Genomic DNA, 26,916 nt, shown 5'->3' with positions numbered 1-26,916 from the left:
ACTGTCACGCTGCGTCCGATGACCACGACGATGCGCAAGAAAATTTGCGGTGAGTCCCTCTTCATTAGTTTGTTCGATCTGACAATACCAATCCACATTAGGATTAAGATTACACCGATTTTTGATTTAAATGGAATTAGTTAGATGCAGCAATCTCCTGTTTTATCCTCACAAATTGATATAAAAAATAGATATAATACACTGATTCTGTCATTTGGATTAAAAAAAATCATCGACTGTGCTTGGGTTTGTGCATAGTCGTGATCAGAAGAACCAGTACATTCATTTTTGAAGGGATTGGTTCGAGTAAACAACGAGAAGCATATTCAGGTATCAATCAAAATCACTCGATAAATTTACTATGTTCTATTTTTATTTCATCGCCGAATCAGTCTCAGTCTTCCCTATGCTCAAATCCTGGCTTTGCCCCTGAAAACGCCGACGATGCATTCGCCTCCTACGGCCACCGTCTCGGTCACGACGACGGCCAAGAGCAGCGGCATCACCCCCACCGAGCATGCCTCCGCCACCCACCACTGTTGCCGCCGGCGGTGGTCGGGGTGTGGACGAGTGCGACATGTCCTCCGGCCGGTGGGTGTACGACGAGGAGGCTGTACAAGGAGAGCGCTTGCCGGTTCATGTCGGAGAACCTGGCGTGCGGGAGGTACGGCAGGACGGACCTCCGGTACCAGCACTGGCGGTGGCAGCCGCACGGTTGCGACCTTCCTAGGTACGTACGTGCCATACCCACACATAGTGAAGTGAAGTAAGTGTAGCGTGTCTGCACGTGTGTACTTTCTCCATTTCAGATTATTTGTCTTAAAAGTGAATAAAAATTGATGTATCTATAATTAAGATACGCATAGATACATCAATTTTCGTGACAAGTAATTCCGAACAAAGGAAGTACATACAAGTCACACTGTGTTTGCCGGTTGTTCAGCTGCTCATGCATGGATGATGCTTCAATGCCTTAAGGCATCTATCTTTGTGTCTATGACACGTGGGCCTAACATGTCAGTGACCCAAAAACAAATGCCTTTAAGGCACCGAAGCTGCGTCCCTCATGCATAATGCATGGATGCGTGTAGTTTAACGAAAAGTGAGGCTGCTGGAGAAGCTGCGCGGGAAGCGGCTGGCGTTCGTGGGCGACTCTCTGAACCGGAACCAGTGGGTGTCCATGGTCTGCCTCATCGACACCGCCACCCAGGGCCTCCACAAGACGCTCATCTCCGCCGGAACCCTCGTCTCCTTCAACGTGCACGTATGCACCAACTTACTAATCACATGGCACGATCAATCAAAGTCACATGCATGAACTCTAATCGACCGATCACAGATGGATCGGTATCAGGAGTACAACGCGTCGGTGGACTTCTACTGGTCGCCGCTGCTGGTGGAGTCCAACTCCGACCACCCGGTGCGCCATCGCGTCACAGACCGCACCGTGGGCGCCTCCTGCGGGAATTTAGTCTATTTTAGGCATCCCAATAACTATTTTAGAAATTTCTAATAAATTCTAGAGGTCCACTTAGCCCATTTATGCAGGGTAAGGGATACTACTAAAGTTTAGTCTTATATTGCTAGTTTATTGGAAGTTGGACCTTCTTATAAGGAAGGATCTTCCCCACTTGTACGAGTATGAGTACAAGAGGGATATCCACGCGCGCTTCTCCTCCGCCGCCCGCCTCGCCGCGCCTCTTCCTCTCGCCACAAAGTTCCGACCACTGCGCTGTTGCTACGTTCTTCCCCATCCCGTCTTGTGGCGTGCACCACAGGTCGGGATAGTAGGCCTCCGAAACCGCATCTTTTGAGTCCTGTACGGGAGAAGGGTGATAAGGTTTTTGGGGAGCGCTCAGCGCGACTACTGTCTGCTTCAACACGGACGATCCGGTTGGCGACGACTTCTTCCCCGACGACATGGCAGGCGAGGACACCGACCCCAAGTCCAACGCTTCTGTTGCTGTTGTCCCGTACGTGTTCTTATCTTTCCTATTAAAGGTTCTGCCTCAGTTCCTTGTTCTAGTCCTTGTCCTACATATGATAGGTTCTACTTCATATATGCTACTTGCTATACCGTCTGCTTTAGATATGATAGGCTATGGTTCATATATGCAGAAGCTATTTACCTTCTCTCTATCAGAACGCATGACTTGTTTTATCTCTACTATATTAGTCATGCTTTATGTAGTATTTCTGTTAATAAAATCATTTGGTAAATTGCTCATATTTCCAACAATTCAAAAACCTTATTATAGGCAATTTACCCCAAGTGGTTTTGCTACTTCCATGAGACCTCCTATGTTTGAGGGTATCCACTATAAGAGGTGGCGCGTGAGAGCAGTCTTATGACTTCAAACCATGAATTGCTATGACGCCACTCTCGGCAAACCTGAAGGAGAGCTTGATGCTCAACAGGCACAAGCTTTTCGGAAAATGGATACTCTGTTTAAGGCTGCTCTCTTGAGTGTTCTTGGTGAGAACATAGTTGATACTTATGCGTCAATTGATAATGGAAAAGATATTGGGATGCACTCAAGGTCAAGTTTGGGGTCTCGGATGCTGGCACTGAGCTGTACATCATGGAGCAATTCTATGATTACAGGATGACTGAAGAGTGCTCCGTGGTTGAGCAAGCTCATGAGATACAATCATTTGCTATAGAACTTGAGCACTTCAGTTGTATGCTACCGGACAAGTTTGTTGCCGGAGGTATCATCACTAAGCTTCCTCCTTCATGGAGGAACTTTGCTACCTTGCTGAAGCATAAGAGGCAGGAGTTTTCCGTCTCGGATCTCATCGGCACTCTTGATGTGGAAGAAAAGGCGAGAGCAAAGGACACACGTGCTCGAGGTATTGAGGGAGGATCTAGTGCCAATGTGGTACAGAAGCAGAAGTTCCAGCCCCACAAGTTCAAGAACAAGGACAAGTTTGATGGAAAAGCAAAGTTTGATGGGAAGAACAAGGCTGTGCAACAGACGAACTTCAAGAAGAAGAATGGCAAGAAGAAAGGTGCTTGTCATGTGTGTGGGGATCCTGATCATTGGGCTCCTAGTTGCCCTAATCGCTATGACAAGTGTCATCCTGGGAAAGGCGGCAAGACCGCTAATGTTGTCATTGGAGACACTGACATGAAGGATGCTGGGTATGGTATATTTCCCACTATTCTTTCAGTATGTCATTCTCCTGACTGGTTGATTGACACGGGTGCTAATGTGCATGTATGCGGTGATATTTCCATGTTTTCGTCTTATCAGACCGTAGGGACTTCAACCGTGCTGATGGGCAACGGTTCAAGTGCTTCTGTTCGTGGTGTTGGCACGGTCGATCTGAAGTTTACTTCGGGGAAGATCGTGCGGCTGAAGAACGTGCATTATGTCCCCTCCGTCAATAAAAATCTTGTTAGCGGATCTCTTCTGTGTAGAGATGGCTACAAGTTTGTCTTTGAGTCGAATAAATTTGTAATATCCAAGTATGGAACCTTTGTTGGTAAAGGCTATGAGTCAGGAGGCTTGTTTCGTTTATCCTTATCAGACGTTTGCAATAAAGTTGTTAATCATATTTGCAACAATAGTGAATCCAATGTGTGGCATTCACGTCTTTGTCATGTTAACTTTGGTTGCATGTCGCGACTAGCGAAGTTGAACTTAATCCCTAGTTTCACCACCGTCAAGGGATCTAAGTGTCAAGTGTGTGTGCAAGCTAAGCAACCTCGTAAGTCTCACATGACTGCGGAAATAAGAAATCTTGCACCACTAGAGCTCATACATTCAAATCTATGTGAAATGAATGGTGTGTTGACAAAAGGTGGAAAGAAATATTTCATGACGTTAATTGTGACTCCACTTGGTACTGCCGTGTGTATGTTCTGAAATCTAAGGATGGGGCTTTGAACTTTTTCAAGATCTATAAAGCTGAAGTGGAAAACCAACTTGATCGGAAAATCAAGAGGCTTAGGTCCGACCATGGTGGAGAGTATTTTTCCAATGAGTTTGATGATTTTTGTGCGGAACATGGTATAATCCATGAGAGGACGCCTCCCTACTCACCTCAGTCAAATGGGGTGGCCGAAAGAAAGAACCGTACTCTAACTGATTTGGTTAACGCCATGTTAGACACATCGGGTCTCTCCAAGGCATGGTGGGGGGAGGCGATATTGACAGCATGTCATGTCCTGAACCGAGTCCCCACAAAGAACAAAGAGATAACTCCATTCGAGGAATGGGAGAAGAAAAGGTTAAAACTCTCTTATCTGCGAACATGGGGTTGTTTGACGAAAGCCAATGCTCCAATTTCAAAGCAACGGAAGCTTGGACCAAAGACTGTGGATTGTGTTTTCCTGGGATATGCTTTTCATAGCATTGGCTATAGATTCTTGGTTGTAAAATCTGAGGTACCTGACATGCATGTCGGTACGATCATGGAGTCGAATGATGCGACTTTCTTTGAAGATATCTTTCCCATGAAGGATATGGCTACCCCATCTAATCAGGAGATGCCTAGTTCATCGAATCAGGAACCAGTTACAATTACCGAACCTACAATTTCGATGGAACACTTTGAAAGCCCTGTGGAGGAGAACAATGAAGTTCCTATTAGGAGCAAGAGACAGAGGACTGCAAAGTCCTTTGGTGATGATTTTCTTGTGTACCTCATAGATGACACTCCTAGTTCTATTTCAGAGGCCTATGCATCTGAAGATGCTGACTACTAGAAGGAAGCGGTTCGTAGCGAGATGGATTCCTTCTTGGTGAATGAAACTTGAGAGATAACTGATCGTCCTTATGGGTGCAAACCTATAGGATGCAAATGGGTATTCAAGAAGAAGCTTAGGCCTGATGGTACTATTGAAAAGTACAAGGCTCGGCTCATGGCTAAGGGTTATACCTAAAAGGAAGGTGAAGACTTCTTTGATACTTACTCACCTGTGGCTCGACTGACCATTATTCGAGTTCTACTTTCACTAGCTGCCTCGCATGGTCTTCTCGTTCATCAAATGGATGTTAAGACTGCTTTCTTAAATGGAGAGTTGGACGAGGAAATTTATATGGAACAACCAGATGGGTTTGTACTAGATGGTCAGGAAGGGAAAGTGTGAAAGTTGCTGAAGTCTTTGTACGGACTTAAGCAAGCACCCAAATAGTGGCATGAGAAGTTTGAAAGAACTTTAACAGCTGCAGGCTTTGTTGTGAACGAAGCTGACAAATGTGTGTACTATCGCCATGGTGGGGGCGAGGGAGTTACCCTGTGCTTGTATGTTGATGACATACTGATTTTCGGAACCAATCTGAATGTTATTAAGGAGGTCAAGGATTTCCTATCTCATTGTTTTGAGATGAATGATTTAGGAGTGGCTGATGTCATTCTGAATATCAAGTTGTTGAGAGACGATGATGGTGGGATTACATTGCTTCAATCTCACTATGTGGAAAAGATCTTGAGTCGCTTTGGCTATAGTGACTGCAAGCCCTCTCCAACACCATATGATGCTAGTGTGTTGCTTCGAAAGAATCGAAGAATTGCTAGAGACCAATTGAAATATTCTCAGATTATTGGCTCGCTTATGTACTTAGCCAGTGCTACAAGACCTGACATCTCTTTTGCTGTTAGCAAACTGAGTCGGTTTGTTTTAAAACCAGGAGATGTGCATTGGAAAGCTCTAGAAAGAGTTTTGCGTTATTTGAAAGGCACTGCAAATTATGGAATTCACTACACCGGGCATCCAAAGGTGTTTGAAGGGTATAGTGACTCAAACTGGATCTCAGATGTTGATGAGATAAAGGCCACGCGTGATTATGTATTCACTCATGGAGGTGGCGCTGTTTCTTGAAAGTCTTGCAAGCAGACCATCTTAACAAGGTCAATAATGGAAGCAGAACTCACAACACTAGATACAGCTACGGTTGAAGCAGATTGGCTTCGCCGGCTCTTGAATGAATTGACGTTTGTTGAGAAACCTGTACCGGGTGTCCTTATGAACTGCGACAATCAAACTGTGATCACGAAAGTGAGCAGCTCAAAGGATAACATGAAGTCATCAAGACACGTTCAGAGAAGGTTAAATTCTGTCAGGAAAATGAAAAACTCTAGAGTTATTGCGTTGGATTATATCCAAATGGCTAAAAATCTGGCAGATCCTTTTACCAAGGGTCTATCACGTAATGTGATAGATAATGTATCGAGGGAGATGGGTATGAGACCCACAATATGAGTTGTTCACTGTGGTAACCTATTCTTTGTGATCAGAGATCCCAAGAATTAGATGTGGAAGACAAGCTATTGGTCAACTGAGAGGAGAGTATCCTTACTATTCACAATACCACTCCATGAAGATTACATACTCTCCTAATCTGCATGGCAGGTTGATGTATATCTTAATGTGTTCTAAGTGACTTATTTAAGCAAAGATGTTATCCTGCAGAACATCTTTTGAAGAACACACCTATATGAGTCTGATTGTCAAACGTCGCAATCTATGAGAGTAAGGTTCTCTCTAGTAAACTCATGAAAGGTCACGGAGTATGACGCATAAGCTCCACCCGCGGTGAAGATCCATGGTAGCCACGTATCGGTCAAGGCTTTATGTGAAGCTACATTCGCAGAAAACTTGCAGTTCAAGGCCCAGTCCACTGTTCAAGTTGCTTACTAGTGTAGCATAGAGTTTTAGGTGGAAGTTCAACTTAACAGTCTCCACTGCAGTACCAGTATATAAAACAGTGTTTTGGAACCAAAGGCAAATTTCTGTGTGCCTCTGGGATCTGGTGGGGGATTGCTGGAATTTAGTCTATTTTTAACAGCCCAATAACTATTTTAGAAATTCCTAATAAATCCTAGAGGCCCACTTAGCCCATTTGTGCAAGGCAAGGGATACTACTAAAGTTTAGTCCCACATTGCTAGTTTAGTAGGAGTTTGACCTCCTTATAAGGGAGGTTCTTTCCCCACTTGTACGAGCATGAGTACAAGAGAGATATCCACGCGTGCTCCTCCTCCGCCGCCCGCCTCGCCACGCCACGCCTCGCCTCGCCTCGCCTCGTCACGCCGCGCTGCGCCGCGCCTCACCTCGGGTTGTGGGAATGAGCCGAGCCGATAACGACGCGCCTCTTCGGCCGCTGCCTGTTTGCTTCACCTCCTGCCGCAGCCTCTTCGCGTCCTTCTCCTATGCCTATATAAGAGAGGTCTCTCCTCTCCAGAGAGACACAACAGAAGCTTCTCTTCCTCTCACCACAAAGTTCCGACCACTGCGCTGCTGCTATGTTCTTCCCCATCCCGTCTTGCGGCGTGCACCGCAGGTCGGGACAGTAGGCCTCCGAAACCGCACCTTTTGAGTCCTGTACGAGAGAAGGTTGATAAGGTTTTTGGGGAGCGCTCAGCGCGACTACTGGCTGCTAAATCACGGACGATCCTGTCGCCGACGACTACTTCTTCCCCGACGTCCACGACCTCCTCGACGACATGGCAGGCGAGGACACCGACCCCAAGTCCAGCGCTTCTGCTGCTGCTGTCCCGTACGTGTTCTTTTCTTTCCTATTAAAGGTTCTGCCTCAGTTACTTGTTCTAGTCCTTGTCCTACACATGATAGGTTCTACTTCATATATGCTACTTGCTATACTGTCTGCGTTAGATATGATAGGCTACGGTTCATATATGCAGAAGCTATTTACCTTCTCTCTGTCAGAACGCATAACTAGTTTTATCTCTACTATATTAGTCATGCTTTATCTAGTATTTATGTTAATAAAATCATTTGGTAAATTGCTCATATTTCCAACAATCCAAAAACCTTATTATAGGCAATTTACCCAAGTGGTTTTGCTGCTTCCACGAGACCTCCTATGTTTGAGGGTATCCACTATAAGAGGTGGCGCGTGAGAGCAGTCTTATGGTTTCAAACCATGAGTTGCTATGACGCCACTCTCGGCAAACCTGAAGGAGAGCTTGATGCTCAACATGCACAAGGTTTTCAGAAAATGGATACTCTGTTTAAGGCTGCTCTCTTGAGTGTTCTTGGTGAGAACATAGTTGATGCTTATGCGTCAATTGATAATGGAAAAGATATGTGGGATGCACTCGAGGGCAAGTTTGGGGTCTCGGATGCTGACACTGAGCTGTACATCATGGAGCAATTCTATGATTAAAGGATGACTGAAGAGCGCTCCGTGGTTGAGCAAGCTCATGAGATACAGTCATTTGCTAGAGAACTTGAGCACTTCAGTTGTATGCTACCGGACAAGTTTGTTGCCAGAGGTATCATCACTAAGCTTCCTCCTTCATGGAGGAACTTTGCTACCTTGCTGAAGCATAAGAGGTAGGAGTTTTCCGTCCCGAATCTCATTGGCACTCTTGATGTTGAAGAAAAGGCGAGAGCGAAGGACACACGTGCTCGAGGTATCGAGGGAGGATCTAGTGCCAATGTGGTACAGAAGCAGAACTTCCAGCCCCACAAGTTCAAGAACAAGGGCAAGTTTGATGGAAAAGCAAAGTTTGATGGGAAGAACAAGGTTGTGCAACACACGAACTTCAAGAAGAAGAATGTCAGAAGAAAGGTGCTTGTCATGTGTGTGGGGATCCTGATCATTGGGCTCTTAGTTGCCCTAATCGCTATGACAAGCGTCATCCTGGGAAAGGCGACAAGACCGCTAATGTTGTAATTGGAGACACTGACATGAAGGATGCTGAGTATGGTATATTTCCCACTATTCTTTCAGTATGTCATTCTCCTGACTGGTTGATTGACACGGGTGCTAATATGCATGTATGCGGTGATATTTCCATGTTTTCGTCTTATCAGACCGCAGGGACTTCAACCGTGCTGATGGGCAACGGTTCAAGTGCTTCTGTTCGTGGTGTTGGCACGGTCGATCTGAAGTTTACATCAGGGAAGGTCGTGCGGCTGAAGAACGTGCATTATGTCCCCTCCGTCAATAAAAATCTTGTTAGCGGATCTCTTCTGTGTAGAGATGGCTACAAGCTTGTCTTTGAGTCGAATAAATTTGTAATATTCAAGTATGGAACCTTTGTTGGTAAAGGCTATGAGTCGGGAGGCTTGTTTCGTTTATCCTTATCAGACGTTTGCAATAAAGTTGTTAATCATATTTGCAACAATAGTGAATCCAATGTGTGGCATTCACGTCTTTGTCATGTTAACTTTGGTTGCATGTCGCGACTAGCGAAGTTGAACTTAATCCCTAGTTTCACCACCGTCAAGGGATCTAAGTGTCAAGTGTGTGTGCAAGCTAAGCAACCCCGTAAGTCTCACATGACTGCAGAAATAACAAATCTTGCTCCACTAGAGCTCATACATTCAGATCTATGTGAAATGAACGGTGTGTTGACAAAAGGAGAAAAGAAATATTTCATGACGTTAATTGATGACTCCACTAGATACTGCCGTGTGTATCTTCTGAAATCTAAGGATGAGGCTTTGAACTTTTTCAAGATCTATAAAGCTGAAGTGGAAAACCAACTTGATCGGAAAATCAAGAGGCTTAGGTCCGACCGTGGTGGAGAGTATTTTTCAAATGAGTTTGATGCTTTTTGTGCGGAACATGGTATAATCCATGAGAGGATGCCTCCCTACTCACCTCAGTCAAATGGGGTGGCCGAAAGAAAGAACCGTACTCTAACTGATTTGGTTAACGCCATGTTAGACACATCGGGTCTCTCCAAGGCATGGTGGGGGGGGAGGCGATATTGACAGCATGTCATGTCCTGAACTGAGTCCCCACAAAGAACAAAGAGATAACTCCATTCGAGGAATGGGAGAAGAAAAGGTTAAAACTCTCTTATCTGCGAACATGGGGTTGTTTGGCGAAAGTCAATGCTCCAATTTCAAAGAAGCGGAAGCTTGGACCAAAGACTGTGGATTGTGTTTTCCTGGGATATGCTTTTCATATCATTGGCTATAGATTCTTGGTTGTAAAATCTGAGGTACCTGACATGCATGTCGGTACGATCATGGAGTCGAATGATGCGACTTTCTTTGAAGATATCTTTCCCATGAAGGATATGGCTACCTCATCTAATCACGAGATGCCTAGTTCATCGAATCAGGAACCAGTTACAATTACCGAACCTACAATTTCGATGGAACACTTTGAAAGTCCTTTGGAGGAGAACAATGAAGTTCCTATTAGGAGCAAGAGACAGAGGACTGCAAAGTCCTTTGGTGATGATTTTCTTGTGTACCTCATAGATGACACTCCCAGTTCTATTTCAGAGGCCTATGCATCTGAAGATGCTTACTACTGGAAGGAAGCGGTTCGTAGCGAGATGGATTCCATCTTGGCGAATGAAACTTGGGAGATAACTGATCGTCCTTATGGGTGCAAACCTATAGGATGCAAATTGGTATTCAAGAAGAAGCTTAGGCCTGATGGTACTATTGAAAAGTACAAGGATCGGCTCGTGGCTAAGGGTTATACCCAAAAGGAAGGTGAAGACTTCTTTGATACTTACTCACTTGTGGCTCGACTGACCACTATTCGAGTTCTACTTTCACTAGCTGCCTCGCATGGTCTTCTCGTTCATCAAATGGATGTTAAGACTGCTTTCCTAAATGGAGAGTTGGACGAGGAAATTTATATGGAACAACCAGATGGGTTTGTACTAGATGGTCAGGAAGGGAAAGTGTGAAAGTTGCTGAAGTCTTTGTACGTACTAAAGCAAGCACCCAAACAATGGCATGAGAAGTTTGAAAGAACTTTAACAGCTGCAGGCTTTGTTGTGAACGAAGCTGACAAATGTGTGTACTATCGCCATGGCGGGGGCGAGGGAGTTATCCTGTGCTTGTATGTTGATGACATACTGATTTTCGGAACCAATCTGAATGTTATTAAGGAGGTCAAGGATTTCCTATCTCGTTGCTTTGAGATGAAGGATTTAGGAGTGGCTGATGTCATTCTGAATATCAAGTTGTTGAGAGACGATGATGGTGGGATTACATTGCTTCAATCTCACTATGTGGAAAAGATCTTGAGTCGCTTTGGCTATAGTGACTGAAAGCTCTCTCCAACACCATATGATGCTAGTGTGTTGCTTCGAAAGAATCGAAGAATTGCTAGAGACCAATTGAAGTATTCTCAGATTATTGGCTCGCTTATGTACTTAGCCAGTGCTACAAGATCTGACATCTCTTTTGCTGTTAGCAAACTGAGTCGGTTTGTTTTAAAACCAGGAGATGTGCATTGGAAAGCTCTAGAAAGAGTTTTGCGTTATTTGAAAGGCATTGCAAATTATGGAATTCACTACACCGGGCATCCAAAGGTCTTTGAAGGGTATAGTGACTCAAACTAGATCTCAGATGCTGATGAGATAAAGGCCACGAGCGATTATGTATTCACTCATGGAGGTGGCGCTGTTTCTTGGAAGTCTTGCAAGCAGACCATCTTAACAAGGTCAATAATGGAAGCAGAACTCACTGCACTAGATACAGCTACGATTGAAGCAGATTGGCTTCGCCGGCTCTTTAATGAATTGCTGGTTGTTGAGAAACCTGTACCGGATGTCCTTATGAACTGCGACAATCAAACTATGATCACGAAAGTGAGCAGCTCAAAGGATAACCTGAAGTCATCAAGACACGTTCAGAGAAGGTTAAAGTCTGTCAGGAAAATGAAAAACTCTGGAGTTATTGCGTTGGATTATATCCAAACGGCTAAAAATCTGGCAGATCCTTTTACCAAGGATCTATCACGTAATGTGATAGATAATGCATCGAGGGAGATGGGTATGAGACCCACAATATGAGTTGTTCACAGTGGTAACCTATTCTTTGTGATCAGAGATCCCGTGAATTAGATGTGGAAGACAAGCTATTGGTTAACTGAGAGGAGAGTATCCTTACTATTCACAATACCACTCCATGAAGATTACATACTCTCCTAATCTGCATGGCAAGTTGATGTATATCTTAATGTGTTCTAAGTGACTTATTTAAGCAAAGATGTTATCCTGCAGAACATCTTTTGAAGAACACACCTATATGAGTCTGATTGTCAAACGTCGCAATCTATGAGAGTAAGGTTCTCTCTAGTAAACTCATGAAAGGTCACGGAGTATGACGCATAAGCTCCACCCGCGGTGAAGATCCATGGTAGCCACGTATCGGTCAAGGCTTTATGTGAAGCTACATTCGCAGAAAACTTGCAGTTCAAGGCCCAGTCCACTGTTCAAGTTGCTTACTAGTGTAGCATAGAGTTTTAGGTGGAAGTTCAACTTAACAGTCTCCACTGCAGTACCAGTATATAAAACAGTGTTTTGGAACCAAAGGCAAATTTCTGTGTGCCTCTGGGATCTGGTGGGGGATTGCTGGAATTTAGTCTATTTTTAACAGCCCAATAACTATTTTAGAAATTCCTAATAAATCCTAGAGGCCCACTTAGCCCATTTGTGCAAGGCAAGGGATACTACTAAAGTTTAGTCCCACATTGCTAGTTTAGTAGGAGTTTGACCTCCTTATAAGGGAGGTTCTTTCCCCACTTGTACGAGCATGAGTACAAGAGAGATATCCACGCGTGCTCCTCCTCCGCCGCCCGCCTCGCCACGCCACGCCTCGCCTCGCCTCGCCTTGCCTCATCACGACGCGATGCGGGTTGCGGGAATGAGCCGAGCCGATATCTAAATTATGCCACACACGATGGGTATACGAAAGGTGACGTGGGAGTTGAAACGTTTTCTGTAGTGGACACTGAATTCGAACGACGCGCCTTTTCGGCCGCTGCCTGTTCGCTTCGTCTCCCTTCGTTGCTTCACCTCCTGCTGCAGCCTCTTCGCGTCCTTCTCCTGTGCCTATATAGGAGAGGTCGCTCCTCTCCAGAGAGACACAACAGAAGCTCCTCTTCCTCTCGCCACAAAGTTCCAACCACTGCGCTGCTGCTACGTTCTTCCCCATCCCGTCTTGCGGCGTGCACCGCAGGTCGGGACAGTAGGCCTCCGAAACCGCACATTTTGAGTCCTGTACGGGAGAAGGGTGATAAGGTTTTTGGGGAGCGCTCAGCGCGACTACTGGCTGCTTCATCACGGACGATCCGGTTGCCGACGACTACTTCCCCGACGACGACTTCTTCCCCGACGTCCACGACCTCCTCGACGACATGGCAGGCGAGGACACCGACCCCAAGTCCAGCGCTTCTGCTGCTGCTGCCCCGTACGTGTTCTTGTCTTTCCTATTAAAGGTTTTGCCTCAGTTCCTTGTTCTAGTCCTTGTCCTACACATGATAGGTTCTACTTCATATATGCTACTTGCTATACTGTCTGCTTTAGATATGATAGGCTACGGTTCATATATGCAGAAGCTATTTACCTTCTCTCTATCAGAACGCATGACTTGTTTTATCTCTACTATATTAGTCATGCTTTATCTAGTATTTATGTTAATAAAATCATTTGGTAAATGCTCATATTTCCAACAATCCAAAAACCTTATTATAGACAATTTACCCCAAGTGGTTTTGCTGCTTCCACGAGACCTCCTATGTTTGAGGGCATCCACTATAAGAGGTGGCGCGTGAGAGCAGTCTTATGGTTTCAAACCATGAGTTGCTATGACGCCACTCTCGGCAAACCTGAAGGAGAGCTTGATGCTCAATAGGCACAAGCTTTTCAGAAAATGGATACTCTGTTTAAGGTTGCTCTCTTGAGTGTTCTTGGTGAGAACATAATTGATGCTTATGCGTCAATTGATAATGGAAAAGATATGTGGGATGCACTCAAGGTCAAGTTTGGGGTCTCGGATGCTGGCACTGAGCTGTACATCATGGAGCAATTCTATGATTTACAGGATGACTGAAGAGCGCTCCGTGGTTGAGCAAGCTCATGAGATACAGTCATTTGCTAGAGAACTTGAGCACTTCAGTTGTATGCTACCGGACAAGTTTGTTGCCGGAGGTATCATCACTAAGCTTCCTCCTTCATGGAGGAACTTTGCTACCTTGCTGAAGCATAAGAGGCAGAAGTTTTCCGTCCTGGATCTCATGGGCACTCTTGATATGGAAGAAAAGGCGAGAGCGAAGGACACACGTGCTCGAGGTATCGAGGGAGGATCTAGTGCCAATGTGGTACAGAAGCAGAACTTCCAGCCCCACAAGTTCAAGAACAAGGGCAAGTTTGATGGAAAAGCAAAGTTTGATGGGAAGAACAAGGTTGTGCAACACACGTACTTCAAGAAGAAGAATGGCAAGAAGAAAGGTACTTGTCATGTGTGTGGGGATCCTGATCATTGGGCTCCTAGTTGCCCTAATCGCTATGAAAAGCGTCATCCTGGGAAAGGCGACAAGACCGCTAATGTTGTCATTGGAGACACTGACATGAAGGATGCTGGGTATGGTATATTTCCCACTATTCTTTCAGTATGTCATTCTCCTGACTGGTTGATTGACACGGGTGCTAATGTGCATGTATGAGGTGATATTTCCATGTTTTCGTCTTATCAGACCGCAGGGACTTCAACCATGCTGATGGGCAACGGTTCAAGTGCTTCTGTTCGTGGTGTTGGCACGGTCGATCTGAAGTTTATTTCGGGGAAGATTGTGCGGCTGAAGAACGTGCATTATGTCCCCTCCGTCAATAAAAATCTTGTTAGCGGATCTCTTCTGTGTAGAGATGGCTACAAGCTTGTCTTTGAGTCGAATAAATTTATAATATCTAAGTATGAAACCTTTGTTGGTAAAGGTTATGAGTCAGGAGGCTTGTTTCGTTTATCCTTATCAGACGTTTGCAATAAAGTTGTTAATCATATTTGCAACATAGTAAATCCAATGCGTGGCATTCACGTCTTTGTCATGTTAACTTTGGTTGCATGTCGCGACTAGCGAAGTTGAACTTAACCCCTAGTTTCACCACCGTCAAGGAATCTAAGTGTCAAGTGTGTGTGCAAGCTAAGCAACCTCGTAAGTCCCACACGACTGCGGAAATAAGAAATCTTGCACCACTAGAGCTCATACATTCAGATCTATGTGAAATGAACGGTGTGTTGACAAAAGGTGGAAAGAAATATTTCATGACGTTAATTGATGACTCCACTAGATACTGCCGTGTGTAACTTTTGAAATCTAAGGATGAGGCTTTGAACTTTTTCAAGATCTATAAAGCTGAAGTGGAAAACCAACTTGATCGGAAAATCAAGAGGCTTAGGTCCGACCGTGGTGGAGAGTATTTTTCCAATGAGTTTGATGCTTTTTGTGCGGAACATGGTATAATCCATGAGAGGACGCCTCCCTACTCACCTCAGTCAAATGGGGTGGCCGAAAGAAAGAACCGTACTCTAACTGATTTGGTTAACGCCATGTTAGACACATCGGGTCTCTCCAAGGCATGGTGGGGGGGGAGGCGATATTGACAGCATGTCATGTCCTGAACTGAGTCCCCACAAAGAACAAAGAGATAACTCCATTCGAGGAATGGGAGAAGAAAAGGTTAAAACTCTCTTATCTGCGAACATGGGGTTGTTTGGCGAAAGTCAATGCTCCAATTTCAAAGAAGCGGAAGCTTGGACCAAAGACTGTGGATTGTGTTTTCCTGGGATATGCTTTTCATATCATTGGCTATAGATTCTTGGTTGTAAAATCTGAGGTACCTGACATGCATGTCGGTACGATCATGGAGTCGAATGATGCGACTTTCTTTGAAGATATCTTTCCCATGAAGGATATGGCTACCTCATCTAATCACGAGATGCCTAGTTCATCGAATCAGGAACCAGTTACAATTACCGAACCTACAATTTCGATGGAACACTTTGAGAGTCCTTTGGAGGAGAACAATGAAGTTCCTATTAGGAGCAAGAGACAGAGGACTGCAAAGTCCTTTGGTGATGATTTTCTTGTGTACCTCATAGATGACACTCCCAGTTCTATTTCAGAGGCCTATGCATCTGAAGATGCTTACTACTGGAAGGAAGCGGTTCGTAGCGAGATGGATTCCATCTTGGCGAATGAAACTTGGGAGATAACTGATCGTCCTTATGGGTGCAAACCTATAGGATGCAAATTGGTATTCAAGAAGAAGCTTAGGCCTGATGGTACTATTGAAAAGTACAAGGATCGGCTCGTGGCTAAGGGTTATACCCAAAAGGAAGGTGAAGACTTCTTTGATACTTACTCACTTGTGGCTCGACTGACCACTATTCGAGTTCTACTTTCACTAGCTGCCTCGCATGGTCTTCTCGTTCATCAAATGGATGTTAAGACTGCTTTCCTAAATGGAGAGTTGGACGAGGAAATTTATATGGAACAACCAGATGGGTTTGTACTAGATGGTCAGGAAGGGAAAGTGTGAAAGTTGCTGAAGTCTTTGTACGTACTAAAGCAAGCACCCAAACAATGGCATGAGAAGTTTGAAAGAACTTTAACAGCTGCAGGCTTTGTTGTGAACGAAGCTGACAAATGTGTGTACTATCGCCATGGCGGGGGCGAGGGAGTTATCCTGTGCTTGTATGTTGATGACATACTGATTTTCGGAACCAATCTGAATGTTATTAAGGAGGTCAAGGATTTCCTATCTCGTTGCTTTGAGATGAAGGATTTAGGAGTGGCTGATGTCATTCTGAATATCAAGTTGTTGAGAGACGATGATGGTGGGATTACATTGCTTCAATCTCACTATGTGGAAAAGATCTTGAGTCGCTTTGGCTATAGTGACTGAAAGCTCTCTCCAACACCATATGATGCTAGTGTGTTGCTTCGAAAGAATCGAAGAATTGCTAGAGACCAATTGAAGTATTCTCAGATTATTGGCTCGCTTATGTACTTAGCCAGTGCTACAAGATCTGACATCTCTTTTGCTGTTAGCAAACTGAGTCGGTTTGTTTTAAAACCAGGAGATGTGCATTGGAAAGCTCTAGAAAGAGTTTTGCGTTATTTGAAAGGCATTGCAAATTATGGAATTCACTACACCGGGCATCCAAAGGTCTTTGAAGGGTATAGTGACTCAAACTAGATCTCAGATGCTGATGAGATAAAGGCCACGAGCGATTATGTATTCACTCATGGAGGTGGCGCTGTTTCTTGGAAGTCTTGCAAGCAGACCATCTTAACAAGGTCAATAATGGAAGCAGAACTCACTGCACTAGATACAGCTACGATTGAAGCAGATTGGCTTCGCCGGCTCTTTAATGAATTGCTGGTTGTTGAGAAACCTGTACCGGATGTCCTTATGAACTGCGACAATCAAACTATGATCACGAAAGTGAGCAGCTCAAAGGATAACCTGAAGTCATCAAGACACGTTCAGAGAAGGTTAAAGTCTGTCAGGAAAATGAAAAACTCTGGAGTTATTGCGTTGGATTATATCCAAACGGCTAAAAATCTGGCAGATCCTTTTACCAAGGATCTATCACGTAATGTGATAGATAATGCATCGAGGGAGATGGGTATGAGACCCACAATATGAGTTGTTCACAGTGGTAACCTATTCTTTGTGATCAGAGATCCCGTGAATTAGATGTGGAAGACAAGCTATTGGTTAACTGAGAGGAGAGTATCCTTACTATTCACAATACCACTCCATGAAGATTACATACTCTCCTAATCTGCATGGCAAGTTGATGTATATCTTAATGTGTTCTAAGTGACTTATTTAAGCAAAGATGTTATCCTGCAGAACATCTTTTGAAGAACACACCTATATGAGTCTGATTGTCAAACGTCGCAATCTATGAGAGTAAGGTTCTCTCTAGTAAACTCATGAAAGGTCACGGAGTATGACGCATAAGCTCCACCCGCGGTGAAGATCCATGGTAGCCACGTATCGGTCAAGGCTTTATGTGAAGCTACATTCGCAGAAAACTTGCAGTTCAAGGCCCAGTCCACTGTTCAAGTTGCTTACTAGTGTAGCATAGAGTTTTAGGTGGAAGTTCAACTTAACAGTCTCCACTGCAGTACCAGTATATAAAACAGTGTTTTGGAACCAAAGGCAAATTTCTGTGTGCCTCTGGGATCTGGTGGGGGATTGCTGGAATTTAGTCTATTTTTAACAGCCCAATAACTATTTTAGAAATTCCTAATAAATCCTAGAGGCCCACTTAGCCCATTTGTGCAAGGCAAGGGATACTACTAAAGTTTAGTCCCACATTGCTAGTTTAGTAGGAGTTTGACCTCCTTATAAGGGAGGTTCTTTCCCCACTTGTACGAGCATGAGTACAAGAGAGATATCCACGCGTGCTCCTCCTCCGCCGCCCGCCTCGCCACGCCACGCCTCGCCTCGCCTCGCCTTGCCTCATCACGACGCGATGCGGGTTGCGGGAATGAGCCGAGCCGATATCTAAATTGTGCCACACACGATGGGTATACGAAAGGTGACGTGGGAGTTGAAACGTTTTCTGTAGTGGACACTGAATTCGAACGACGCGCCTTTTCGGCCGCTGCCTGTTCGCTTCGTCTCCCTTCGTTGCTTCACCTCCTGCTGCAGCCTCTTCGCGTCCTTCTCCTGTGCCTATATAGGAGAGGTCGCTCCTCTCCAGAGAGACACAACAGAAGCTCCTCTTCCTCTCGCCACAAAGTTCCAACCACTGCGCTGCTGCTACGTTCTTCCCCATCCCGTCTTGCGGCGTGCACCGCAGGTCGGGACAGTAGGCCTCCGAAACCGCACATTTTGAGTCCTGTACGGGAGAAGGGTGATAAGGTTTTTGGGGAGCGCTCAGCGCGACTACTGGCTGCTTCATCACGGACGATCCGGTTGCCGACGACTACTTCCCCGACGACGACTTCTTCCCCGACGTCCACGACCTCCTCGACGACATGGCAGGCGAGGACACCGACCCCAAGTCCAGCGCTTCTGCTGCTGCTGCCCCGTACGTGTTCTTGTCTTTCCTATTAAAGGTTTTGCCTCAGTTCCTTGTTCTAGTCCTTGTCCTACACATGATAGGTTCTACTTCATATATGCTACTTGCTATACTGTCTGCTTTAGATATGATAGGCTACGGTTCATATATGCAGAAGCTATTTACCTTCTCTCTATCAGAACGCATGACTTGTTTTATCTCTACTATATTAGTCATGCTTTATCTAGTATTTACGTTAATAAAATCATTTGGTAAATGCTCATATTTCCAACAATCCAAAAACTTTATTATAGACAATTTACCCCAAGTGGTTTTGCTGCTTCCACGAGACCTCCTATGTTTGAGGGCATCCACTATAAGAGGTGGCGCGTGAGAGCAGTCTTATGGTTTCAAACCATGAGTTGCTATGACGCCACTCTCGGCAAACCTGAAGGAGAGCTTGATGCTCAATAGGCACAAGCTTTTCAGAAAATGGATACTCTGTTTAAGGTTGCTCTCTTGAGTGTTCTTGGTGAGAACATAATTGATGCTTATGCGTCAATTGATAATGGAAAAGATATGTGGGATGCACTCAAGGTCAAGTTTGGGGTCTCGGATGCTGGCACTGAGCTGTACATCATGGAGCAATTCTATGATTTACAGGATGACTGAAGAGCGCTCCGTGGTTGAGCAAGCTCATGAGATACAGTCATTTGCTAGAGAACTTGAGCACTTCAGTTGTATGCTACCGGACAAGTTTGTTGCCGGAGGTATCATCACTAAGCTTCCTCCTTCATGGAGGAACTTTGCTACCTTGCTGAAGCATAAGAGGCAGAAGTTTTCCGTCCTGGATCTCATGGGCACTCTTGATATGGAAGAAAAGGCGAGAGCGAAGGACACACGTGCTCGAGGTATCGAGGGAGGATCTAGTGCCAATGTGGTACAGAAGCAGAACTTCCAGCCCCACAAGTTCAAGAACAAGGGCAAGTTTGATGGAAAAGCAAAGTTTGATGGGAAGAACAAGGTTGTGCAACACACGTACTTCAAGAAGAAGAATGGCAAGAAGAAAGGTACTTGTCATGTGTGTGGGGATCCTGATCATTGGGCTCCTAGTTGCCCTAATCGCTATGAAAAGCGTCATCCTGGGAAAGGCGACAAGACCGCTAATGTTGTCATTGGAGACACTGACATGAAGGATGCTGGGTATGGTATATTTCCCACTATTCTTTCAGTATGTCATTCTCCTGACTGGTTGATTGACACGGGTGCTAATGTGCATGTATGAGGTGATATTTCCATGTTTTCGTCTTATCAGACCGCAGGGACTTCAACCATGCTGATGGGCAACGGTTCAAGTGCTTCTGTTCGTGGTGTTGGCACGGTCGATCTGAAGTTTATTTCGGGGAAGATTGTGCGGCTGAAGAACGTGCATTATGTCCCCTCCGTCAATAAAAATCTTGTTAGCGGATCTCTTCTGTGTAGAGATGGCTACAAGCTTGTCTTTGAGTCGAATAAATTTATAATATCTAAGTATGAAACCTTTGTTGGTAAAGGTTATGAGTCAGGAGGCTTGTTTCGTTTATCCTTATCAGACGTTTGCAATAAAGTTGTTAATCATATTTGCAACATAGTAAATCCAATGCGTGGCATTCACGTCTTTGTCATGTTAACTTTGGTTGCATGTCGCGACTAGCGAAGTTGAACTTAACCCCTAGTTTCACCACCGTCAAGGAATCTAAGTGTCAAGTGTGTGTGCAAGCTAAGCAACCTCGTAAGTCCCACACGACTGCGGAAATAAGAAATCTTGCACCACTAGAGCTCATACATTCAGATCTATGTGAAATGAATGGTGTGTTGACAAAAGGTGGAAAGAAATATTTCATGACGTTAATTGATGACTCCACTAGATACTGCCGTGTGTAACTTTTGAAATCTAAGGATGAGGCTTTGAACTTTTTCAAGATCTATAAAGCTGAAGTGGAAAACCAACTTGATCGGAAAATCAAGAGGCTTAGGTCCGACCGTGGTGGAGAGTATTTTTCCAATGAGTTTGATGCTTTTTGTGCGGAACATGGTATAATCCATGAGAGGACGCCTCCCTACTCACCTCAGTCAAATGGGGTGGCCGAAAGAAAGAACCGTACTCTAACTGATTTGGTTAACGCCATGTTAGACACATCGGGTATCTGCAAGGCATGATGGGGGGAGGCGATATTGACAGCATGTCATGTCCTGAACTGAGTCCCCACAAAGAACAAAGAGATAACTCCATTCGAGGAATGGGAGAAGAAAAGGTTAAAACTATCTTATCTGCGAACATGGGGTTGTTTGACGAAAGTCAATGCTCCAATTTCAAAGAAGCGGAAGTTTGGACCAAAGACTGTGGATTGTGTTTTCCTGGGATATGCTTTTCATAGCATTGGCTATAGATTCTTGGTTGTAAAATCTGAGGTACCTGACATGCATGTCGGTACGATCATGGAGTCGAATGATGCGACTTTCTTTGAAGATATGTTTCCCATGAAGGATATGGCTACCTCATCTAATCAGGAGATGCCTAGTTTATCGAATCAGGAACCAGTTACAATTACCGAACCTACAATTTCGATGGAACACTTTGAAAGTCCTGTGAAGGAGAACAATGAAGTTCCTATTAGGAGCAAGAGACAGAGGACTGCAAAGTCCTTTGGTGATGATTTTCTTGTGTACCTTATAGATGACACTCCCAGTTCTATTTCAGAGGCCTATGCATCTAAAGATGCTGACTACTAGAAGGAAGCGGTTCGTAGCGAGATGGATTCCATCTTGGCGAATGAAACTTGAGAGATAACTGATCGTCCTTATGGGTGCAAACCTATAGGATGCAAATGGGTATGCATGATAGGTTCTGCTTCATATATGCTACTTGCTATACTGTCTGGTTTAGATATGATAGGCTACGGTTCATATATACAGAAGCTATTTACCTTCTCTCTGTCAAAACGCATGACTTGTTTTATCTCTACTATATTAGTCATGCTTTATCTAATATTTTTGTTAATAAAATCATTTGGTAAATTGCTCATATTTCCAACACCTCGTCCATCCTCAAGCACGTCCGGCACTGGACGTACGCCGACGTGCTCGTCTTCAACTCCTACCTCTGGTGGCGCCGCCCCTCCATCGAAGTCCGGTTAGTACGGACTGATCATTGAACCGTTGACTTGCCTCTAACTTGGTTAACCTTCGATCATAGACGCGTGCGTGGATGCGTTGCAGGTGGGGGTCGTTCGAGGCACCTGCGGCGAAAGAGGACGAGTACTGCGGGGTGACCAAGGCGGTCGACGGCGTGCGCACTTTCGAGCTGGCGCTCGCGACGTGGGCCGACTGGTTCGAGTTCCACGTCGGCCGCGCACGCACCCGCCTCTTCTTCATGACCATGTCGCCGACTCACCTCCCCTCCGACGAGTGGGCCGACGACGCCGGCGGCGGCACCAGCCACGGGTGCTACAACGAGACGGAGCCGATCGCTGCGGCGGAGGAGGGGGGCCGCTACCAGCGTGGCGTCACGGACCCGGCGTTCGCGCGTGCGGTAGAGGAGCAGGCGCGGCGTGGCGTCACGGACCCGGCGTTCGCGCATGCGGTAGAGGAGCAGGCGCGGCGGCTGGTGAACGTGACGGCGATGTCGGGGCGGCGCAAGGACGCGCACCCGTCGGTGCACCGGCGGCAGTGGGAGCCCATCACGGACGCGCAGGCGAGGGACGCGAGCAGCTACGCGGACTGCATCCACCGGTGCCTCCCCGGCGTGCCCGACGTCTGGAACCAACTCCTCTACGCGCACATCGTCTCATGACAAAATGACGTTACAAAGGGGTTGCACACTATGTCACCAGAGTAACTGAGCCGGGCTAAAAATCACCGTTTTGGCTTTCGAACTTATTAACGAAATTAATCATGAAATTTCTTTGCTTTAAAACCTTTTCACGATTTGACCTTCTGGTCTACCACCATACTACAAGGCAGTGGTAGGGTTAATGGGCTACTGACACGGTCAATGGCGATAGACCCCGGTAGCAGCCGTTAGAGATAGACTTCTGCCATGTAGCAGCCGTGGACCAAATGTGGGCTGAGGGCTACCGCGGTTCACTTTGGCGGTAGTTCGTCTACCAGCAGTCAGATCTTGAAATAGTTCCACACGTGCTTAAAGGTCAAAACGGTGATTTCGGCCTTGGGCCGGATTGTATTTTGTTAACTTATTGTTGAACTATTGAAGACAACGCAACAAAAGGTTAGGCTTGGCAATGTTGTATCAAATGCATGATGTTGAGGCTGTTTGGTTCATGTCCTGAAGGTCATGCCTGGAAAAATTGTGTACCTGGACTGGGCCTGAGATGTCTCTGCTTTCTGCCTGACCAGGCAAGCATTGTTTGGTTCGTGGCCATGCTTGTTAAGTGTTAAATATATTAAACAATGTCACTATTCACTTGTACCTTCTCCTTTTTTAAATTGGACGACAGGGTTAGCATCCCAGGCACCACCGAGGCATGTCCAGGCATCCATTTCAGGTGGCCTGGACCAGGCAAATCACACGCGCAGGTTTACCGGCCAGACTAACAACGAGCTCCACTTTCCTAGGCCAGGCTAGCATTCGATCTCTAGGTCACAAGCCAAACAAACCACAAGCAGTTCTCAGGCAAGCACCAGGCCAGGCACCTTTGCTCCAGGGAAGCAACCAAACTGACCCGTTAATATTGAGCAAAAGCTTTATCTTGCCTACTGCGAGATATAAGATAAAATCTCGCCTCAAGGGGTTTCCCTTAGTGGACCGGCTTAATCACTCGGCCTTAGGAAGGTTTCTTCTATGGAACGGTATCAAATGTTTTTATAACTTTCCGCGTTTTTCTGTGTGTTTTTCTATCGATTCATGTTGGTTTACTTTTGGTTTTTTCTGTTCCTTTTTTCTTCAGTTTTTTCATACCGGGTTTTGTTGTTTATTCTTGTACTTTTTCTATTTTCCTATTGGTTTTCATTGTTTTTTATTCTTGTTTTCTTTCGGTTTCGTTCAGTTTGTCAGATTTTCATTATTATTATTTTCAATTTATTCATTTTGAATATACATGCGAACTTTATTCAAAAAATAAACTGAACCTTTTACATATATAGGTTAAATATTTTTCAGATACATGTTAAATCTTTTATAAATACATGATGGATATCTTTATGAATACTTGTTGAATATTTTTCAAATGCACATTGAACATATTTTATATGCACTATGGACATTTTTAATTCAAGGTGAACATTATTTAAACACCAGTTGATCATTTTTGAAATACAAGTCAAACCTTGTTTTCGAAACACATGGTGAATATTTTATTAAAGTATGTTGAACATTTTTTCAGTACACGATGACATTTTTAATGCAATATGAACATCTTCTAAATTCATGGTGAACACTTTTTCGTACACGGCAAAAAAATTAACTCACGGTGAATTTGTATTTAATATGCTTTTATAAAAAAATACATGTTGAATATTTTGAAAATAATCTTTAATTTTTTGAATGGCTTAAACATTTTTAAAAACATGTGCAGACAAACTTTTGCATTGCGTCAATATTTTTTAAATGTGTAAACATTTATTATAATGCAATGAACATTTTATAAATACAGGATGAAGATTTTTGTAAGTCATGATGAACATTTTATTATTACGAGATGAACATTTTTTGAGTGTGTGTTGCACATTTTTTTTAACTCGTGATGAGCATTTTTATAATGCATGATGAACATTTTCTAAAATACACGTTGAACATTATTTAAACTCGTGGACACTTTTAGAATGGCACATTTTTTATAAGAAACTTGCAAGACAAAAATATACGGCATGAACATTTTTTACACGCATGAATTGTTTCTTTAGAATACGATGAACATTTGTTTTTACCAACTATGCGAACAAATTTTTACACTACATGAACAGTTCTTAATGTGCGGTGAAGTTTAAATTTTTTGAAGTAAATTAGTTTCTGAAATATATATTAGAAGTTTTCGAAATATGAACAATAAGTAAAAAAGAATAAAGAGAAGAAAAACAGTCGGCAACATAGATAGGCAGACACTTTGAGATGACCTTGTAAATTGTCATGACCCAGGAAAGATGCACCCCCTCTCTCTCTCTCTCTCAAAAAATAAAAGGAAAGATGCACCCAGCTTCGATTGGGCTTTTAAAAGTTTAAACAATTGTTTAAAATGAATTAGCACATGGACACAATATAAGTCTATGGTGCCAAAAATATCTAGTCCAATCCAAATTTGAAATATATAGGTCAAAAGACAAAAACGGTAAATTTGTTATCAATAACAATGATGGACCTAATTTAAAGCCCAATTTATATCAGGTACTATACTGTTCACTGTCGAACTTGTCTATGTTTTTTCTTGATCAATAATATTAATTTTATTTGTAATTTCTTGACATATGGGGTACTAGTGGTATCCCTTAAAACAAAGGTATCGTTGTTATCTATGTTATATATGGTTTCTAGTGTTTTTTTTGCATGGTGCACAACAAGTCGTCGTCTATCACGTAACATATTCTCCCGTCAAGGCATGGGTTGGTTCTATACACTTCTTTAAATATTAAGTAGCATAGTTGTCATTGATGCATTACGCTTCTTGCCAATGTTTTTTACATGGCGAGAATTGTTGATGTTGATTATATGGGCAAGTAGTATTTTTGAGTAACAATGTTGACATTCTTGACAACAAGGAGAAAGTCATGGTATTTGTGACTAGTCCTAGTTATGATGAGGTTGTCGAAAGAGTAAAGAACTTACTGAATTGGATGGACCGGAGTGTGCAAGTTGAACTAGAAGGAAGGTATGATGATGGGCTGGGACCTCGTTCCTGAATGAAGGTAATGCATATCACGTCAGAATTTGATTTGGGGTGTACAAGGAGGTTGCATATTTCCTTGTGAAGGTAATGCATATCGTGACGGAATAGTATCTTGAACTATTTGCCACGAAGGTCCCGGGTTGCATATTGTCGTGCGACGTGCCTCCCCATGTGATGATATGACTTCAACTACAAGTGTGCCACTTGTGGAGGGTCGAATCGAGATGTATTCCCCAATGCCCATGTGAGACAACCATTTGTGTTCATGGTTTCCTTCTCTTGCACGGCGTTGAGGTTTATTTTATCCAATTGTACATTTGAGTGTGACTATAATGAATTTTCTCCCATTCGCGATCACTTCCCGAAGATACCACTAATAAGCCCTCTTGAGTTTTCTATGTCTCATACTGTGACGCCTATCTCGTTACCAAGGCGTGTGGCACGAAATGATCTCCTATTGTTAAAAAATTAGTTAGGGACCAACGTTCTTGTGAGCCTAAACAGGTTAAAACATCTCACATGTTATGCTAATTTCATTGCTTGCACAACTTTTTTATTGTGAACAACATATTTTCTTACTTATATACAACATTTAATTTATTATTTTGCATACTATTGTTTTGTTATAATCAAGAGAATTAACATTGTGAACATTATGTGTATATAATTGTCGTACCGTTCAAATACTTAGCACAAATACATTTTTAGTGGGAAAATGGAATTGTATTTTCTTGCAAATTTTCATTCCATTTGCACGGCCAGAGAAACTACTCTATATAGTTACAAGGGATCTCACGGCCCCTCCAAGAACATATATGGATATGGAGCACTCTTTTCCACCCTAAAATATAATAGACAGAGATTGGTAAACCTACCGCAAACTATAATTTTTTATACGTGCGTTTGTATATACTTCTTCTATGGTATCCTTTCATATGACACAGAGCACAACACAAGGTTGCCATCCCCACAAGAATGTGTGCGTAAAATTGATTGTCAATACCCTGTAACCAATTGCCTAATATGTTATCCGCACAATAGTGGGGGTAAAGGTTTTAAACTACTTGAACTATGGCCCACACTACACGACCAAACTTCCACTAAGAAAATAAGTGTTTAATGGATTCGTCATGTTGTTTTGCATCACTTTTTACACAAACACCCCTCCCCCGATTCTTGCATTATAGTCATAGGATTTTGATAATTTTATCACGCCTTTTGCCAAATTTTGCAAGTTCGTAAAGGAGAAGGACATTTTGATCATTGCTGAGAGAGCATCTATT

General features: G+C 43.9%; 1 pseudogene; it reads left to right on the top strand.

The window, feature by feature from the left end:
• Positions 1–517: 517 nt before the first annotated feature.
• Positions 518–22,587, top strand: LOC125507524 (xylan O-acetyltransferase 14-like; annotated as a pseudogene).
• The last annotated feature ends 4,329 nt before the right edge of the window (positions 22,588–26,916 follow it).

This window comes from Triticum urartu, chromosome 5A (genome assembly GCF_056163025.1).
Source record: "Triticum urartu cultivar PI428250 chromosome 5A, HENAU_Tu73, whole genome shotgun sequence".
Lineage (NCBI taxonomy): Eukaryota > Viridiplantae > Streptophyta > Magnoliopsida > Poales > Poaceae > Triticum > Triticum urartu.
Note: the sequence above shows the minus strand (reverse complement) of the source record. Positions and strands in the feature narration are given on the sequence as shown.